Source organism: Antechinus flavipes, chromosome 2 (genome assembly GCF_016432865.1).
Source record: "Antechinus flavipes isolate AdamAnt ecotype Samford, QLD, Australia chromosome 2, AdamAnt_v2, whole genome shotgun sequence".
In the NCBI taxonomy this organism is placed as follows: Eukaryota; Metazoa; Chordata; class Mammalia; order Dasyuromorphia; family Dasyuridae; genus Antechinus; species Antechinus flavipes.
This window is the reverse complement of record NC_067399.1, coordinates 3,245,887-3,265,520: the sequence shown is the minus strand read 5'-3', so window position 1 is coordinate 3,265,520 and position 19,634 is coordinate 3,245,887. Positions and strand designations below refer to the sequence as shown.

Sequence of the window (19,634 nt, the reverse complement as noted above, 5' to 3'; positions counted from 1 at the left end):
TCTGTATCTGAAATCTATTTTGAGGAGAGGATCATCTTGCTTGATACAGCTGATAAAGTAAGTTGTCAAAAGGAGCTGGCAGTTCATTTGCAAAGGACAATAATGGCCTTTCTAATTAACCAGCTTGGAATCGATTTGTTAGCACTGTTTTCAAAGTGATAGATAATATTCCCAGGAAGCCCCTTGATGGCTCTCCCAATCGTGGGGCAAAAATTCTTAGGGGTGGGCAATGGAGCCCCATCAGCCTTCTGATCAAGGAACTCTGACATTTAGGACACTGGGGCGGGAAGCAGGGCACTGAGGCAGTTCCCTGGGAGCTTATTCCTTGATTCCTTCCTTCTCCCACCCCCACCCAGAGCCTAGTTAGCCCCCTCCAAAGAGTGGATTCGTGATGTGTTTTTGGCTGTTCTTTGTGTCCGTCCCTCATCTCGCCGCTGGATCCTCAGCTCTGTGGGGCCGGGGGCTGCCTGTGAGCCGGGCCTCCGCCCTCTCCAAGTGTTGAACCTGTGTAGGGAGCTCCCACAGGGGCTCGGAGATCTGGGCTTTGCAGCAACACCAGTGCACGGCATCTGGGCCACCTGTCCTGCTTTCTCTCCTCAGCAGGGGAAGTCACGGGCACTCCCTGTTCAGGAGAGACATGAATGGAGCTGCATCCAATAGCCCCGCACTAATCAGCAGCCATTGACTGAGGACCAGCAAAGACCGCCACTGGGACGCTCCCCATCCAACCAAGGCGGAGGGTTGGGCACTCTGAAGCCAAGTGATGTCAGGGGGCTTAATGTAGCCACTGAGCATGGCAGAGGTGGGAGTCCTGGAGAAAGGGAGGTCGGAGACAACAGACAAGGGAGAAAGAGACCAGCCGAGGCGGAGTTACATCCAGAAGGTGGCGGGGACTGGGCTCTGGAGGATGGGTAGAATGTGAATAGGAGGGAGGAGAGGAAGAAAGGATGCTCTGGGAGTGGGGGAAGGCGAACCAAAGCAACTGGCCTGACTTTAGTGAAAGGAACAATGAAAATGGGCAAGGGCTGGGGGCCGGGACCCTGACTACTGAGAATCTCCAATTCCAGGCTGAGGATTTCGGCACTAAAATAGACACACTTTGGGCTGGTGCAGGCTGGATTTCGGGAGGGGGGGACACAATTCAGACAATCCAGCGACTGGAGTCGCCCCGCAGTGGAGAGGGCTACCTGAGGACACAGCAGAATCCCTGTCCCGGGAGCTATCTGGCCGGATGCTACTTAGCAGAACCATATTGTGGGGGCTGCTTTGGTATCTCTGTGGGACCGAGGTCCTTTCCAAGTTTCTCGTTCTAAGATTCCGGGATGGGTTAGAGGAGAGCTCCAAACACAGGAGCCGGCATTCAAACTGCTCAGCTACGGCACCGACCTCTGATTTTGGACTCGTGGCTCTTGTTGGGATCCATTAACTGAAGTTCTCTGTGACCCATCTTGCATGAATTGTTTACTTTACTAAGCCACATTTTTTCTCATCTTCAAAATGGGGGTGTCAGGCTATGTGTTCTCTAAGGTCTCCCCTAGCTCAAACATCTTCTGTTCTCTGTTCTGACATCCTGCTCGTCTCTGACATCCCTTGTTCTCTGTTCCGGGGCTCCTCCCAGCTCTGACCTTTTGTGAACAGATGGCTAACCTTCTTGGCTTTTTTTCCCACCTGGGGACTGACCCTGAGAAAGACAGCAGATGCTGACTGATTTCTCTGGCTTTGATTTCCTGGCTGCTAGGATCATAGAAGCTCTCAAACAGATGCTCTATAAATCCTTTCAGACTTTCCCCAATTAACCACGTTTCAGGGTTCCTCCGGTTACTTCTCATTTGTCTTGATGGCTCGTGATTTGGTATTGATTTCCACAGCACACAGACATCAGCCCCTGGGGAAGGGGCAAGGGACAGATATAGGCAGGAAGTGATTGAGTTTTACAAAATGTAGAGTGGAGAAGTACAGCCCCATTGTCTGTACGGAGAACTTTTCAGGGAAGCCTCAGAAACAATCTAGTGGCTCCCAAGAGCATGTTTGGCCACAGGGCTCCTTCTTGTTGTCCGTAGCCTGAAATTTCTTGAACAAGGGTAATCTGTGGGATGAGGTCTCATTGCTGAGGGAAAGACCAGGATGGGAATCCAAGCATAGGTGGCCTGGTGCAGAAAAAAGGTGTTGGGCGTGGAGCTCAAAGAGCTGGATTTGAATCCTACCTGAGGATGACTGGTCAAGTTGCAGAAGCTGAAAGGGGAGAAAGACACTTTAGTGGTCAAGCATCACTGAGCTTCCAGTGCATCTCTGGAGAGTGCCCTCCCCTTCTTTCAGCCCCTACTTTTGAGCAAGGCCGGGGCTTCTGAGGATCTCTGCTCTCTGACCCCCAAGGGAACCCATTCCTTGTGAAGGCAGCATAAGAAATGAATTCGAATGTGGTGAAATTCTGACCTCTCGTGATAGGGCGTCTATCTGGTTCCTCTCATTTATCACGTCCAGGTCTGTCCCCAGTAGGAACGGCCTCTTCTGGCCATTTGCTTCTCCCCATTTTGTCCATTTGCTCACGAAAGGCCTGTTTCCCGCTGCGATGGCTTCCCCATCCTGTATCTGAATGATGCTCTACATCCAGACCCAGGTCCTCCCTTATCTGCTCCTCAAGGGTGGGGTAGGAGAAGGAATAGATGGAAACAACCAAAGGTGGGCGAGTAGGAGTTTTCGGTGCAACTCCAGGGCATTGTCAGTGGAATCCCCAGGAGGGTGATTCCCTAGGGCTGCTGGTACTGGTGGGATTTGGGAGGGAGAGTGCAGAGCCCTAGATCTCAGACCGGTGGAATTGGGAAAGACATCCCCATTTTGTTCGCTCCTGAGTATCAGAAAGGTCAGTCCCCTCGAAGCCTGATGGCAGAAGTTGAGCTTTTGCTGAAAGTTGGAAGGATCTTGGATTGCACTGAAGGACATGGGAGGTGTGAATCTCACAGTCCTTTGCCCCAGTCTGACCCCACCTAGAGGGGCTTGCTTTGGTTCTCAGCATTATCAAGACTGAGCTGAGAGCAGCTGAGCAGAGGAGTCTGTGGAAAGGGAACAGTGAGAGGGAGAGAGTTGGAGGAAAGCCTTGATTTTATTAGGGAATATATAGAAAGAGGGCCTAACTGGTTGGAACAGTAGGCTCTTGGAACGAGGTCCTTGGATCTCACCCCGGAGCTCTAGGCCCACATCTTCCTCTGCCTGATGAGAGAAATTATTAATAATCAATCCTTTTAGGAGTCTCTGAGGTCTCCCCTTTGTCTAAATTCCTCATTGACTCTCCAGATCTTGATCAGCCCCCACCCAACCTTGTAAGGAGTTTAATTGGGGGGGGAGGTCCACAGAGGGTACTCAAGCTTGGGTAGAGACAGATCCTTTCCTCCAAATAGCCCAAGGCTGGTGGTGGCCTGAGTATATAGAGGTATATATATATATATATATTATATATATATATATATATACATACACATACATACACATATATATATACATATATATACTGAGTCTGCTGCCATGATTGTCTTTGGGCTAAGAGAGCGGACCAAATGACCATCCTTTTATTAATAACCTGCTGGCCTTATTAATAAAAGTATTTTTGCAGAGAACCTTTTTAAATGTCACATTGATGGACATCTCTGCTAAATGCCACACTAATGTTTCAGACACACACCCCGCCTCGAAAGATGATAATACTAGTTTATTTTGACTGTCCTGTGATATCCTCAAGGTGGGAACCCTTAATGAAGAATCTGCTCTTCCCCCGCACGCGGGCCCCTTTTCTCTCGGAGAATGGCTCTCGGCTTCCATGCTGTGCTGTCTCCTGGGGAATGCCTTCCTTATCAGAAGCCCTGGAAGGGCCATCAGGTGATTTTGCTGTTTGACCCTAGAAAGCAGAACCAGCTACAATAAGTCCATGCTCTAGAGGCAAAATGAGGCTGAAACTCAGGAGATCATCATCCTAATAATTAGAGCTACCTCAGAGAGCGGGTTGCCCTTCATTGAAGGTCCACGGGGGACTGACTGGATGACCACTTGTTAACAGTGTAATAGCAAGAATCCTTTCTAATATATAGCTTGAACTAGAAGGTAGCCCCGCCATTCTATCACTTCACGCCTCCTTTGGACTTAGTAATACAAATACAAATGGCGTATTGGCTAGATTATCCACATTTGAGGCTCCCGTCGCACACTCCATCTTCCTGAGTCATAAATCTCCTCGCCGGTGACCCCAGTGGCCCCACTCATTTTCTGATGTCTTATTGATCATTCATGCATTTTACTGATGGCTTCCCAATCTGCCTCCCGTCGTTATCTGTCTCGTTGCTGATATTTCATAACATTAAAGAATATCCAGAGGCTGGCACGAGAGGCTTTGTTACGAGAGAATTCCTCATGCTCTTTTGCTCCTAAAATGTAAGAGAAATGTGGATTCCTTTACTGACTTGGATATCATTTTGTATCTGCTGTCTGGGCAGCTTTAGTGATCAAAAATATTTTGACCAGGTACAGCCATGGAAAATGCTTCCTTGAGTTAACTTTCATTTTTGTAGAATTTCAATATACAGAAGAAAGGGGGAAGAGAAGAACAATTAACCTTAGGAAATTAGAGAAAATGATGAGGCCGTGTGTTACCTTACAGTAATGGATAAACAAAGATATGCAAATGAATTCTGATACTGAGGTCTCTGAGTGGGAATTATGGGACCTCTCAAATAAATCCATTGCCATCGTTCCGTTAATAGCCAAATGCGTTTCCAGTCCTCATTGTCCTTTGAATGCTTTCCTGTGGATAGAATAAGACTGGCAAGCAAATCGGAATGTGGGTGTTTGGATTGTGTCATGGAAAAGCCAGTCACGTGGGCCCCCCTGATACCTTAAAGAGGCTGATTACATCCATTGATTGATGATTGGATTCAGAATAATTTTCTTCCTTTAGATGAGAAAAAGTGATGTGATTGACCCTGATCCTTCAATCAAAATGGTAATGTGACCAAAGTGGATCTCTTTACAAAGTCAACCAGCCAGCAGAGAGACAGCGCCGCGCTCCCTTCTCTTAAGGGCTGTGATGATGCCGCTGATCGGCATTTCTCCACGGCCCTCCTTGGGACACATGAAGCCGCACACGCTTATCTGATTGCAGACAAACATGGCGCCGGGCTTTCAGAAAGTGGTTTCGCTCCATATTTCGTTGGGGAGATAATCACTGCTATCGTTTATTGGCAGTTAATGTGCCGTCGCGTGTACAGGGGACAAGAAGATTAAATGTAATATATTATCAGTGCTGCTCAGTGCTGATACTGGGGGAAGAAATTTGATTACTCAAAACATCCCTCTCGAGACTTCCATCTCCCCTAGATCACTTCAAGCACCACTTTAATTGCAGAATCTGTAGCTTCGCGCCAGTCCTACAATATCTGCCCACTTCCTCCTAGACCCCTTTCTTATCTCCAAAGGTAACTTAGTACCTGAGAAATCCCTCCTTGTCGATGCTTCTAAAAGTGCTCACGTCATCCTGGGCAAAAATTCCCTTTTACTCTGAGAGTCTTTCAGAATTCTGGGCTTCAATCCCAGCCCTCCCCCTGCCTTACTGTGCTTCACTTTTCAACTGTGTCCCCCGTCTGGCCTCAGTTTCTCCATCTGCACAACGAATGGTTACATTGGATGGTTTCTAAAATCCCTCTGGTCTCAGACATTCCGTGATTCTCTGCTTCTCAGCTTGAAAATGGAGGGGCAACGCTCCCGGGGAGGGCAATGATAGTCGTGATGGGCTAGTAACCCCAGTGTAATGACAACAATGATAAACTGTGACTGTTCCATTCACTGGCCTTGAGGGAAGCCCTTGAAGTGGCTCACCTAGCTGGATTTCTGATGCTTAAGGAAGCTGGTGTGGTCTACGTTTTTAGGCTTATTTCAATACTCTTCTGAGTACATCACCTCACCAATGTAGATACTTCCTGCACTGGGATTGCTCTCAACCCATTCACACGCTCTCTATATGTTCAACTTTTGTCCACGTTCTCCAGCGGATTCTCTAAGGAGGCTCTTTCCATGCCACTGGAGGCCTTCCTTTGAGCCTTGTAACACGGTCTGGGCACCAAGGAAGCTCTTGGGTTGTTCATCTGTTATCCTTATTCCCAGAGGGGACTGATATACCTCCTTTTCTGGCCATACACATCCTCGATGAGGGTGCCCCTTGCAGTCAGTAAAGCCACAGTTCATGGCAAGCATCTTTAGACAATGAATTAAAATACAGTATAATGACTTCTTCACTGATGGGATGTGTCCCATTCCCTCATCTCGTCTCTTGCTTTGCCCCATGCCTGGCGGCCTACTTTTCACTTTCGTTATGAACTCTAAGCACTCCATCCCATAATACTTTCCCAGAGAAGTACTTTCTCCGATTTTACTTTCCTTCCTTCTAAATCTTCATCTTGTAGCTCATTATTTCCACTTCACATTATCAGGCCTGTAAGTTTGTTGTCAGCTTGTACTTTCATAGTTCCCGTGAATTCTCTGGATGAAATCATAGGTTCTGGAGGGATCCGTGTATCTGGAACCTTAGGCAGGGGCCGTCAGGAGCCCAAGAGATATTTAGCACCATCCCCCATGCTAACTTTGGGGGTCAGAACCTCGTACACAAAGTAGGTAAGGAAAAAGTTGGATTTTTCACAACATGGAGGCACATCAAATGAGTGCTAGGTGCATTTGACTGATGAGGTGGATTAATACATGCTTGAAGGAACCAAGAGCACTGATCAATATTAGACTGGGGTATGCAATGCATTGTCCCTTTATTTGATCTAAGTCCCCAATCAATGACGTGTGGATCCGTCATTTCCCTTGTCTTGGACTCAGCTTTCCCATGGATAACATGGAGATAGTCACTCACGGAAGAGTGAGGATTGTGCTTTAGAAAATTTAAAAGGGTTCAAGAAGTAATGTTAGCTACAATCCCCCGGGTCGAGGACACTAGAGGAGTATAAGGAGTATACCTGTTAAATTGTTTTTGGAGAGGTCTGGGAAGAAGATTATTGCCAACTGAAAGTGGAGAAAAGGGGTGGAAACAGTAACAGCTCTTTGGAAGAGAGGACATTTAACTTTCATAGATTGTTAGGAATTAAGCTGGTGCCAATGGGGGTGATGGGGAAAGAGCCTTGGAAGCAGATATAAGGAAATGGAGGTCTTACGTTTTGTAGACTTCAAATAAATCTGTGTCATCCCATTAGAATAACATTGACCCAAGAACCAAGCAAGCGAAACTAGAGGTCTGAACAGAAGATGCGAAGAGCCTCATTGAGAGACTTGGGTGGGATGAGCACTGTCTCCCTGGGATATAGCTCTGAAGGAGTATATTTTATCCAGCTGGTCAGTCAGTCAATAAACATTTATTAAACACCTCCTACCGGCCAGGAACAGTGCTAAGTGCTGGGGATCCAAAAGAAAAGACAAAAGATGATCCCTGCTCAATCAACACACAGACAATTATGAATTCAGGAGGACCTGAGCTCAATTCTAAGGATATTACACTATTATATTTGAAAAAGCCATTCAGTAGAGTGAGAGGCCTGGAGGGGGGAAGATCTGAATTCAGCTTGACCTGAGCCCCTTCCCAGCTATGACCATGGGCAAGTCTATTATCATTGCTTTATGAATCCCCAGAGGGCGCTGGCCCAGGAGAATTCTGAAGGAGCTCTGACGGAGAACCGAAGCTTTCTCATCTCTCACCAACTCCCCCTCTTCCTTTCATTCATCTCCACCAATAAGGACAGTCCCATATCTGTGGGGATTTTCTTTTAAAATAATATAAATGATGGTTCTCTCTGGGAGAAAGCAGGTTTCTCGGGGGGGGGGGTTTTCTGGAGGCAGCCTTAGTATCAGTTCAGATCAATAAATACCCCAAATGCAGCCAGGGGATAAAAGTTCAGATCTTTGATTGTCTCCAATCTAGCCTGGTTAGCTTAGAGGTCTCTCTCTCTGCTTGATTCCAAGAGCTCTTGCAGCTTGGTCCTTTGCTTCTGCCTCTGCCTCCAGCCAGCACCAAGGTAAAAGTTGTAATGAATCTTTCTTGCCTCCAAGAGATGGCTTCTGGCTCTCCCAGAATGCTCTGTGTCTGGCCCAGAGTGCTCCTCTCCAATCTAATTCAGCTGAACTCTCCTAATTGGGTCTCTACTTTCTTCTTTTATATCAGAGAGCGGGATTATGGGTTTTCTCCCATAGTGCTCTCTGGCCCTAAGAGATTCAAGGGAGGTGGGAATTCAGATATCTCATACCAAACCCTGAAATCTCATGTGAACTCCAATGAGTAAAGGTGTGAACACAAGCATTGTATCAATTTGTTCTACTTAGTACCTTGTTTCAGGTCCTGGCCCAAAGCATTTTGTAAGATTAGATTAAGGATACTGAACGATGCTAAATTAGATAATTATTGTCTCTATCAACTCTACTGACTTAACAATTTGTAAAGATTCCAACACATACCAATGGATTTTGTATAGAAGTTGCATCAGAATTTGCAGCAAGAAACAAATCCAAATAAGAAAAGAAGATAGTGCTCTAAAGAGGTAGACATGGCCAAATTAGTAATGGATAATTCCCTGAGATTTAGAGAGGAGTTCATGATGGGTATGAGCAAGCTGCAATGTTATGAACAATTAACTGAAGGAAAAATAGCATAAAGTCCATCTTCATATAAATGTGCATTAGGAAACGAAGATGGTTTGGTCACAAGGCAAAAAGAAAGGAGCAATTGAGAGACAGCTTGATGTTTCATTAATGTCCTCATGATGTTTGGAGAGTTTGAGAAGGGTCACCATTGTGTTGAATAGAACTCTTCTGCCTCTTCAAGGGAAGATATAGCTGTGAGTTTTATAGAATGAGAGCATGAATCCACCTGTGTGTTGGATATACACAGTAGATGAAAGCAAGGAGAGTTCCAGAGGATGAACACAAAAGTGAGATCCATTGTGAGAATAAGGGTAAGAAACACCACAGTTCAGAATAAAATGGGATCAGTTAGGAAAGCTAAAGATAAAGAAAAGGGAAAGTTTAACTACTTAGAAGAAAAGAAAGAGATCAGGAAAGGGATAGAAAGAGATCAGGAAAGGGATAGTGGATGGGATGATGACAAATAACTATAAAAAATGGCTGCTCACATCACATATGTGTATATATATATTCCCCATTTTCTGCCAAAAGGAATAACTGAGTCCATTTAGGACAGAACAAGACTGTTTAGTAAAGAAATGACAGATAAGTAAAGAGATGATAAGTGAGCTTCTGACTTTCCTTGATGAGTTTAAGTCATTTGCTAATGAACACCATGATGAAAAATGTAATATGAGAAAATTTGGTGATGTTGCAAAGCAAGAGATTGAAACATAGGGAAAGAAGAGAAAATCTCATTTCAGTGAAGGGAAAGAATTTTCACCGAAGAAGGCAATCATGAGTGAAAAGAGATATCCTATTATAGGAGAAGGAGCCTTACAATGCATATAATTTGCAGGAATTTGATGTTTAGAAGGATCACTTATTCTGCATCAGGAAAAGAGAATCAGTTAGGAGGACTGGCAGCTAGACAAGTGGGAGGCTATGGCCCTTGGGAAGAAGAAAAAGGAAGAAATGGGGAAAATGATCTTGCAGTGGACAAAGGGTAGTACAGTAAATGACATAATCAGAGACAAAGGGAAATTCCTGCCATGGGGCAATAATGCTGATAAGATCCTGTATGGTGTTTTGGACCAAGAGACACTATAAAGAATTGACCCCTGGGGCAAGTCAGTAGAAGGTTCTGATAGAGATTAGTTTAGCTCCTTGGCCCAACACTGCAGGAAGGTAGTCCAGTCAGAAATCCAAATTATGTCAAACTCCTACTTATCTGTAAAGGTTTCAAGTAATCTCACCTTGCCATGACCTGTCAGGAATCCTACTCATGTCCCTGAGGTTAAATTTCCCCTATAAAATCTTATGGGTCATCCCATGGCTGCTACCCTCCTTTGGGTCAGTCCATCATGGCACTCTGCCTCATGATGTTTTCCCCCTTATTTTCCCTTGCACTAAGCCACGTAGTTTTCCTCCTAACTCCACTATACTTGTCAACACCATTTCTCCTCCTTACAGCTAACTAACTTTTTTTAGGTGCTAAGTCCCTTTCAGGATTTAGCCTGCCAGCTAAGGGCATGCCCCAATCTCAAGGGGTGCCCCCTTCCTACTGGGTAATTGTGAGGAACTTGTCTTTCATATGTTCTCCCACTCTACTTCATATTTACCATTCCTGTTGTCTGTTGTATCCCTTCATTTTATCTGTAACCTATTCTCCTAAATAAATCTACCTTTTGCCAAGGAAAGTGACCATTGTGAATTTTCACATGACTGAACCCCAACTTTTGGTGCCAAACTCCACATTTGCCTAAAGAAATTTTTTTCTAATAATAAAGCAAAACAAAAAAAGGGATTGGGAGTGGGGAGGGAAAAGATTGACAAGGCAATAACAAAAACTGTTTTAAAAGATGGAAATCAAAACATGTACTTTAGATGCTTTATCTTTATGAGGAATTTGGAGGCTAGAGAAGGATTGAATAAATAAAAAAATATGGGATTAAAGAATACATATTTTGGATAGATATAAAGGCAAGAAAATAATGAACAGGATGAGAAAAAGAAAGAGTTCTAGAAAAAATGGTGGAAATAAAATTTAAAAAAATTAATAGCCTAAATCAAAGAGAAGAATTATTACTTCATATGATTATTTCTCTGAGAGTAAAAAAAGGATAGAGATTATTTTTTTAAAAATTAGGTAAAGGAAGAAAGAAAAGGGATAAAAAGTAATTAAAAAACTACAAAACTAGGGAAAGTAGTAACAAAGAGGAGCAGCAGAGTTGTAGGTGAGAGAATTAGTGGAATAGAACTGCCTTAAAGTAGATTAAACTAAAATAATTGAAAAGCTAAAATCTTGTATTTACTGAGAAAGAGGAAAAATTTACTAAAGCAATATTGTAGACAAATGGACAAAACACAAACCTAATTCTCATAATTTTTAATGTGAATGGATTAAATACTCTAGTAAAATGAAAGAGAATATCAGATTGATAAGAAAGCCAAACTTTATTCTTTGCTGATGTTCAAACACATCTAAAAAATACAGAATAAAATAAAAGACAGAATAAAAATAAGGGACTACAACTGAATTTACTATATATGTGAATCCAAAAAAGGCAGATCTGTAATCATGTTATCAACACCAATCACATCCCTCCCAATTCACTACATGAAAATAAATTTAAAACAATAACAACAATAATTTTAGACAACATGACAACATAATAAGTAAATTTCAGGTCAATTGTGTCTGACTCTTCATGACTCCATTTGGGGTTTTCTTGACAAAGATATTGTAGTGGTTTGACATTTTCTTCTCTAACTCATTTTATGAATGAGGAGGCGAAGCAAACAGTTAAGTGACTTGCCTAGGGTCACACAACTAGTAACTATCTGAAACTGAATTTGAGTTCATAAAGGTGAGTCATAAAGAGAGCCCAATATTCTCTATCCACTGCACCAGCTAGCAATATATAGCTAACACTTATATGGCACATTAAGATTTGCAGATATTTTACAAAATTATCTCTTTGATCCTCACAACTACACTGGGAGACAGGTACTATTATCAACATCACTATTATTTTGCAGATAAGAAAGCTTGAGGCAGGCAGAAGTTAAGATGCTTATCCAGCATTAAACAGTAAGTAATTTAGCAGGATTTGAACTCAGGCCTTCTTGACTCCAGACCCAACACTATATCCACTGGGCCAACTAATTGCTAGTAGTTAGCATTTATATACTGTTTTAAAATTTGCAAAGTATTTTATGTTAATTAATTTGATTTTCACAACAATATATTAAACTCATATGTTCTAAATATTTTAGCATTTAAAACCATAAAGAAAAACTATATTATAAGGAAAAATAGTAATTCAGTGGTGACAAGGAAGCATAGTGTCTTTTTTTTTCCAGTTTTGTTCAAATAAATAAAAAGGAAAACATTTTTTAAAAAATTGAACAAGTTACTGAAGAAATTAAAGCTAAAAGATTGATGGTATCTTTTAAATGAGACTAAATATGAAGAACATCTGTAATTCTCAGCACCTTATGGAATTTTCCATAAAAATTGATCATGTATAGGTCACAAATATATTGAAAATAAATGTAAAAGGGTAGACACAGTAAACACATCCTTTATAGACCATAATAATAAATTATTATTTATAATAGTAATCAGTTTAAGGAGTACAAATAAGAGACACTGACCCAAGTAGAAAATTAAGAATAAAATCCTAAATAACAAGCAGAGCAGAGAAAAAAAAATACAATCAATAATAATATGTCAAAGAAAATGATAATGATGAAGCAACATGCCAAAATTTCTGGCATGCAACTAAAGCAAAATTACATCTATAAAACACGTATTAGCAAAATAGAAAAGAAGATTAATGAACTGAATATGCATATAAAAATTAGAAAGCCAATAAATGAGCAAACCTAGAATAACCCCTGGAGAAGAGATATTAAAAATTGAAGGAGAGTTGGATAAATTTGGAGGAAAAAAAAACTTGTTATTGCCTTGTTGAAAAGAAAATATAAACTAAAACTAAAAAGTAAAACAAAAACAAGTTATTTGGAAAGAGTAATAAAAGTGATAAATTTTTATCCAATCTGATTGAGAACAGGACAGAAAATGATATAAATAAAAATAGCATGTGAACAGGGAAAATAATAATAAACTTTGAAGATATGAAAGAGATTCCTGAAATCTATGAGGCAGTCATATGCTAATAATACTGAGAATACAAAACAAATAGAGGAATACTTAAACATCACTCAAAATTATAGATCATACGAAGATCTTAAAGAATTCAATCTCAGAAAAAGAAAAGTAATTTGCTATAAAGGAATTATAAAAGGAGGAGGGAAACTCCTGTTCCTGATGGATTCAGTGGAGAATTTGATCAGACCTTTAAAAAACAATGAGTACTGATATTATTCAAGTCATTCCCAAAAATTGAGAAAGAAAGCACCCTACCCAAATTGCTTTCTTTGCAAAAATAATCCGAATACCAAAGAAGAATAAAGCACAAAAGGGAAATAATAACTAAATATCATTTATGAATATTGATTCAAAATTTTAACATAAACTCTATCATATTATAGCAATTTATTTAAGAAATATTCATCATGACCAAGTTGGGTTTATATACCAGGGACAATGCAAAGATAGGTCAACGTTAGGAAAATAATCATCATAATTCTTCATGTTAAAAACAAAACCATCCCCAAGACCCACAACCAACTGAATAGATGAGAAAAGCCTTTGGAAAAAGCATTATACTCATGTTAAAAAAACTCATTTTATGCTAACAAATGTATAAATGATAGCATTATATGTTAAGAAAAATTCTATGCCCTGTAAAGTATAGGAAGGAACTCCCTATATTTAATAAACCAAAATCAGGAATTACTTAGGAAAGAACTTTCTACTTGATAAAAACTGCAAAGCAATATGATTAAAATTGAACTTATATGATATATCACCTTGCACTATTTTCCATAATGCATTCCAAATGGATATTTGACCCTGATATTAAAGAAGAATTCACAGCCAATGAAAGAGAAACAGATCATATATCTCTCATAGCCCTGAATGGGAGATGACTTTTTAACTAAATATCATATAGAAGTGATTTGTAAAAGAAAGATAACAGATGACTTTGATCACATGAAACTGAGAAATTTTTGTGCAAACAAAATTAATGCATCTAGGATAATAAGGGCAGCTGCTGAATGGGAAAAATCATATTGTATCATGTTTCTTGGATAAGGATTAAGTATTTAAGATATATAAACAACAGATATTTGTGTATATAGATATATGTTTATCCCATCCATATCCAAGCAAAGGATATGAACCAAAAGACATTTCTCAACAGAATTGTAAACTACTAACAACCATATGAAAATGTGCTCCAAATAATAATGAGAGAAAGGCAAATCAAAAGAACTCTGATGTTACGCCTTACACCCTGCAAATTGACAATGATGAGAAAATGGAAATCATCAATTTTGGAGGGCTTTGGGGAAGATAGCCTTAGTAGTACCTTGGTGATTTAGCATGAATCAGTACAACCATTTTGGAAAGAATTTTGGAATTATGCAAATAAAATGACTAAAATGTTCATACTTTTTGACCTAGAAATTGTATTACTAGGCTTATAACCTTATAAAATCCATTAGTAGGAAGTAAGTCCCGATATGCACCAAAATGTTTATAACACCACTTTTCGTGATAAAAAATAGGTGCTCATTGACTGGGAAGTGGCTAAACAAATTATGGCACATGAACGAATGGGAATATTATTGTGCTGTAAGAAATGATAAAAGCAAAGAAATACAGAAATATATATATGAACTGATGCATGGTAAAGTAAGCACAGTCAAGAAAACAGCATATACAATGAATAAAATGACCTAAAATGAAACAACTACAAAAAATATCAAAATAGAATGTTGCAAAATTACCGTAAATAAATATGGGCATCAAAGAAGAGATATAAGTAACCATTACCATCCAACTCTTTTGCCAATGTGGTACAAACACATTTTTTTAGACAGCTATGAAATATTAGGTTTTCTGATTTCAATTCTACTTTTTTTCTTTTTTATCTTCAACAATGCTGTTTATATGGCATGACTGTGAGAAGGAAGGAGGTGGGCTAATGAGGAAAATTTAAAGTAATATAAAAAGCTAACAAAATTAATTTTAAAAGATTTATCACCTCAGTTTATCACTTCAATTGCCAGTTGTTTGCATTTTATCGTATTCAATAAACAATGACTGGTAACTGATTTTGTTTATCTGAATACTTGAAAGGGACCTGGAGCCCACTAATTTCCCCATTCAATTTAATCATTTCCGGGGACTTAAATGAGATTGGTTGCACCCTTGATCTTTTCATTACTTACAAATGTTCTAGCTCCATGATCATGAATTATAAAATTCATTTATGTGATTACAATTTGATGTCATTCTACCCCTTCTTCTACCTGTAACAAAAAGTTCTATTTTTGTCCTCAGTACAACCTGTAATCCATGGCATCCTTAGTTCTTTCCTAGGTCATTTCTCCTTCATTAGCTATACTTTCTTCCCTTTCCCCTCTTACCTCCTTGGTGAGTCAACTTAATTCTACATGGGCCCCTTCTATCCAACTCTACAACCACCCCTTTATTCTAGCTCTCATCTTATCTGGCCAAATTTCAAACTTTGGATCATTTCCACCATCAACTGTCTTCATTTCTACTTACAGGATGAAGCCATGTTTATTGCGTCTGTTATAGGTGTATGTTACGTGGTCTCAACTGGGTCCAATAAAATTCCTTTTATACCTCCCCACTAAGTCACTATTCCCCTTACCACAGCGCCTTTTTATTCCTTTCCAAAGCTTCCTTTCCAATTCACCTTTTTTTTTTTTTTTGCTGAGAACCTTGCTGCATATTTTACTCAGAAATGGAGGCCATTTGCTGAAAGCTGCTTCTTCTCCTCTGCCCCCTCTTCATCTCCCATCACCCAGATGCCTTCTGCCATCCTTGGAGCCTTCATTTCTGTCTCACATGATGTGGTGGCCCTTCTCTTTGACAAAGCCAACAAGGAACACCACTCCACGCTTTCTCCTGCACGTTCTTACTCTCTCACTTATCTTCAATTTCTATTTTCATTTGGTCCCTTGATCTCCTCTAGCTATCATGTCGTGTCTCTTCTCCATTTTGAGACTAAGTTTCCTAAAAAAGTCTGTCTATCATTGGTGCTTTTTTATTTCCTCTCATTTTCTTCTTAAGTCTCTGCAACATGGTTTGTGACCTCATCATTCGACTGAAACTTCCCTCCTCAAGGTTAGCAAATGATGTTTTAATTAACGCGATCGCTTTTTCTCAGTATTTATCATTCTTGTCGTCTCCAGAATTTGCCATCCTATTAATTACCCTTTCTTTCTTGATAGTCTCTTTTCTCTAGGTCTTTGTGGCACTACTCTCTGCCACTCCTTACCTATCTGACCCCTCTTTCTCAGTCTCCTTTACGGGCTCTTCATCCAGGTCATGCTCAGCAACCATTAGTATCCTCCATAGCTCATCCTGGAACGGTTTTTCTTCTCCCTCTATTCTATTTTACTTGGCAAGCTCATCAACTTCCATGAATTCAAAGATTATCTCTCTGCTGCTGATTCTCAGATCTACTTATCCAGCCCAATCCCTCTTAACTTCCAGACTTGCACCTTCAACTATATATTATATATCTTCAACTGGATGTCTCATTGACATAGTAAACTCGACATATCAAAGATGGAATTCCTTATCATTTGCCTAAACTCTTTCCATTACTCTCAGAAGCAATGCTGTTTTCCTAGTTCCCCACGCTCCCAACCCAGGGGTCATCTTGGTCTCTTCACCATCTCCCCCTATCCCTGCCCCCACATCCAACTTGTAGCCAAGGCAGTTTCACGTTTTTAACATCTCTAATCCAGGCCCTTCTCTTCTCTGACCCGTCACCCCCTGGAACAGGCTCTTACCATCTCATGCCTGGCCCATTGAAATGGCTGCCGGGCTGTGGGGAGGAGAGTCTGCCGGTCTCAGGTCCAGTCCGTTCTCTACTCAGCTTCTCCAAGTGCAGATCTGACTTCATCCCTCTCCTTATTGGATAAACTCTAGCACCTCCAGGATCTCATATAAATCCCTCTGATAGAGCTAGAGAGCTATCCATGGCTGCCTACATAGATATCTGTATCACCTACATGCATCTATACCTATTGAGAGAGAAGAGGAGAGGAGAGGAGAGAGAAAGAGACAGAGAGACACAGAGACAGAGACAGAGAGACACAGAGACAGAGACAGAGAGAGACAGAGACAGAGAGAGACAGAGACAGAGAGACACAGAGACCGAGACAGAGAGAGACAGAGACAGAGAGACACAGAGACAGAGACAGAGAGACACAGAGACAGAGAGACACAGAGACAGAGACAGAGAGAGACAGAGACAGAGACAGAGAGACACAGAGACAGAGAGACACAGAGACAGAGACAGAGAGACACAGAGACAGAGAGACACAGAGACCGAGACAGAGAGAGACAGAGACACAGGGAGAAAGACCGAGACAAAGAGACAGAGATGGAGACAGGGATATTGAGATTGGGATTTCTGGTAAACGCCTCGCTTTTTACTAGTCACCAACTGACTGTCCAGCGAACAGACTTTGAAATAAGACGGAGAACAAGGATATAACAATGACCTTCTGAAGTGCATTCTGCGGCTGCTGCTGCTGGGTCTTTCTGAGTTGTGGGCTTACAGCTACAAGGGGCCTAAATGCCATTTCACAATTGTGGAGACTGAGACCCGGAGAGTTGCAGCCCCCGGAGTCAGTCTCGGAGAGGTGGCAGCGCGGCCCTGACCCCGAGTCCCGGAGCCCGTGGTTCTCTGGCTGATGCCGCCTTTCTTCCCGAATCAGGTTTCCTAAGTGACTCCAGTCTCCCCTTTGTGACTGCGGCCTGCAGAGAGCATGTGACAGCCCCCCCTCCCCCAACTCCCCCCCCCCATATCCCCCGCCTCAGGAGGGCTGCCTCTGCATTCCCGCTCCCTGCTCCGCCCGGCCCGGCCCCGGCAGCCCCTGCTTCCTTTCTTTGTGGGTAAGAGGGAAGCCGAAGGCGGCCCCCGCTTTCCCGCCCCCGCCACGCACGGTTTGAGCAGAGCCCAGGGCGGCGTTTCCCAGAGAAAAGCCGGCCCAGATCAGGCGGGAAGAGGCTGTTGACAGAATAATTATTCTCCCTTAATGGCCGAAGATGGAACCTTCCAAGTCCACAGCGGCGAGGACGGGACGGCTCTGCGGGCCAATGCGTCCGGGCGAGGCCTGCGCTGCCCGCCACGCCGCACGTGGGCTCTTGCTAAAATGTTCCTGTTTAAAAGAAAATTAGATCGTTAGGATCCGGGAGAAGGGGAGCACCTCGGGCAGGGGCAGAGAAGAGAAAGAAAACGTCTCGTCCTCTCCTGCTCTCCCCTTCCACACACACACAACTCCAGTTTACTCCCTTCCTCCCTTCTTTCCTTCCTCCCTTTCTTCCTCCCTCCCTCCCTTCCTTCCTTTCTTCCTTCCTTCCTTTCTTCCTCCCTCCCTCCCTTCCTCCCTCCCTTCCTTCCTTCCTATCTCCCTCCCTCCCCCCCTTCCTTCCTTCCTTCCTCCCTCCCTCCCTCCCTTCCTTCCTTTCTTCCTTCCTTCCTTTCTTCCTCCCTCCCTCCCTTCCTCCCTTCCTTCCTTCCTTCCTATCTCCCTCCCTCCCCCCCTTCCTTCCTTCCTTCTTCCCTCCCTCCCTCCTTCCTTCCTTCCTTCTTCCCTCCCTCCCTTCCTTTCTTCCTCCCTCCCTCCCTCCTCCCTCCCTCCCTTCCTTCCTCCTTCCTTCCTTCCTTCCTTCCTTCTTCCTTCCTTCCTTCTTTCCTTCCTTCCTTCCTTCCTTCCTTCCTTCTTTCCTTCCTTCCTTCCTTCCTTCTTCCTTCCTTCCTTCCTATCTCCCTCCCTCCCCCCCTTCCTTCCTCCTTTCCTCCCTCCAGCACTGAATATACATCCGCTGTGTACAGGACCCATCCATGCTGGAGAAGGCCAGAGAGCCCCTACACTCAGGCAATGACAATAATATAGAGTAGCCATCGTGGGGGCAGCAGCCAGAGAGTGAATCAAATTCATCCCAAGCACTGGGGAGGGGGGTGGTAGAATTACGGAGGATCAGTTTTGCTGGGGAGATGGCAGCCCCTGACCTAGGTCTCAGGGTAATCCTTGCCACAACCAGGAAGGAATAAGCCTGCAAGAAATGGAGGTGTCTTGGGCGGTGGGGAGATGGATCCCCTTTCCCCTCCAAGCAGCCTTTCTCCTGGGAAAGCTTCCAGGGGAAGAAGAAGCCTGGACTTTTGGCTTAATAGTCCCCAAAAAAGTTTTTGTTAACACACGGGATGAAGCCTTGGGACCTCCCGAGCACAGAAAGTGGGCGGAGGACGCTGTAGATGCTCTGAGATGGGGAGCGCGCTCTGTCACACAAGCCTCGATGCTGTAGGGAAGGTCAACCCTGGAGGGACCAGAGATGCTCAAGAAATGGGGAAATGAAGAAAACATTCAGATGAGGAGGGGAGATGGGAGGCGCCTGCAGAGACTGCTGGGGATGCGCGGGACCTCCCAGTCACCTTCAAGGTAACACTAAAAGTGCAGAGGCAGGAGGAAAGACGGATAACTGAGGAGGAACTAGGCGATCCAGAACGCAAAGCTCAGAATAAGCTGAGCCGCCCTCGAGCAGCTCTGAACAACCAGAAGGGGGTTTTCCCTTAGAGAAAAGACATGATCACGAGAGGGCTGTCGTTTGGGGTGGATGGAAGGAGAAGGCGGAGATGCTCCCACCCTAATGTTGAGGCCGTTTTCTTCACTGAGGATGATAACCTTTGCCCAAAGGAGAGGAAAAAAGGATCTTACAGAGGGTCGCTCCCCCAGATAAGTTAAGGAACAGAAAGAAAGCTCCAACTTGCCCTGATGAATTTGGGAGTGCAGAGGGACCG

At 42.8% G+C, this 19,634-nt stretch overlaps 1 long non-coding RNA gene across 1 annotated transcript; it reads right to left on the bottom strand.

Annotated features, from left to right (window-relative positions):
- Nucleotides 1-3,688: 3,688 nt before the first annotated feature.
- On the bottom strand, nt 3,689-17,499 carry LOC127552316 (uncharacterized). The gene is made up of 2 exons (XR_007951325.1): nt 17,335-17,499; nt 3,689-3,889 (listed from the first exon to the last, which is right to left on the bottom strand). It is a non-coding gene; the product is annotated as an uncharacterized LOC127552316 (long non-coding RNA).
- Between the last annotated feature and the right edge of the window lie 2,135 nt (nt 17,500-19,634).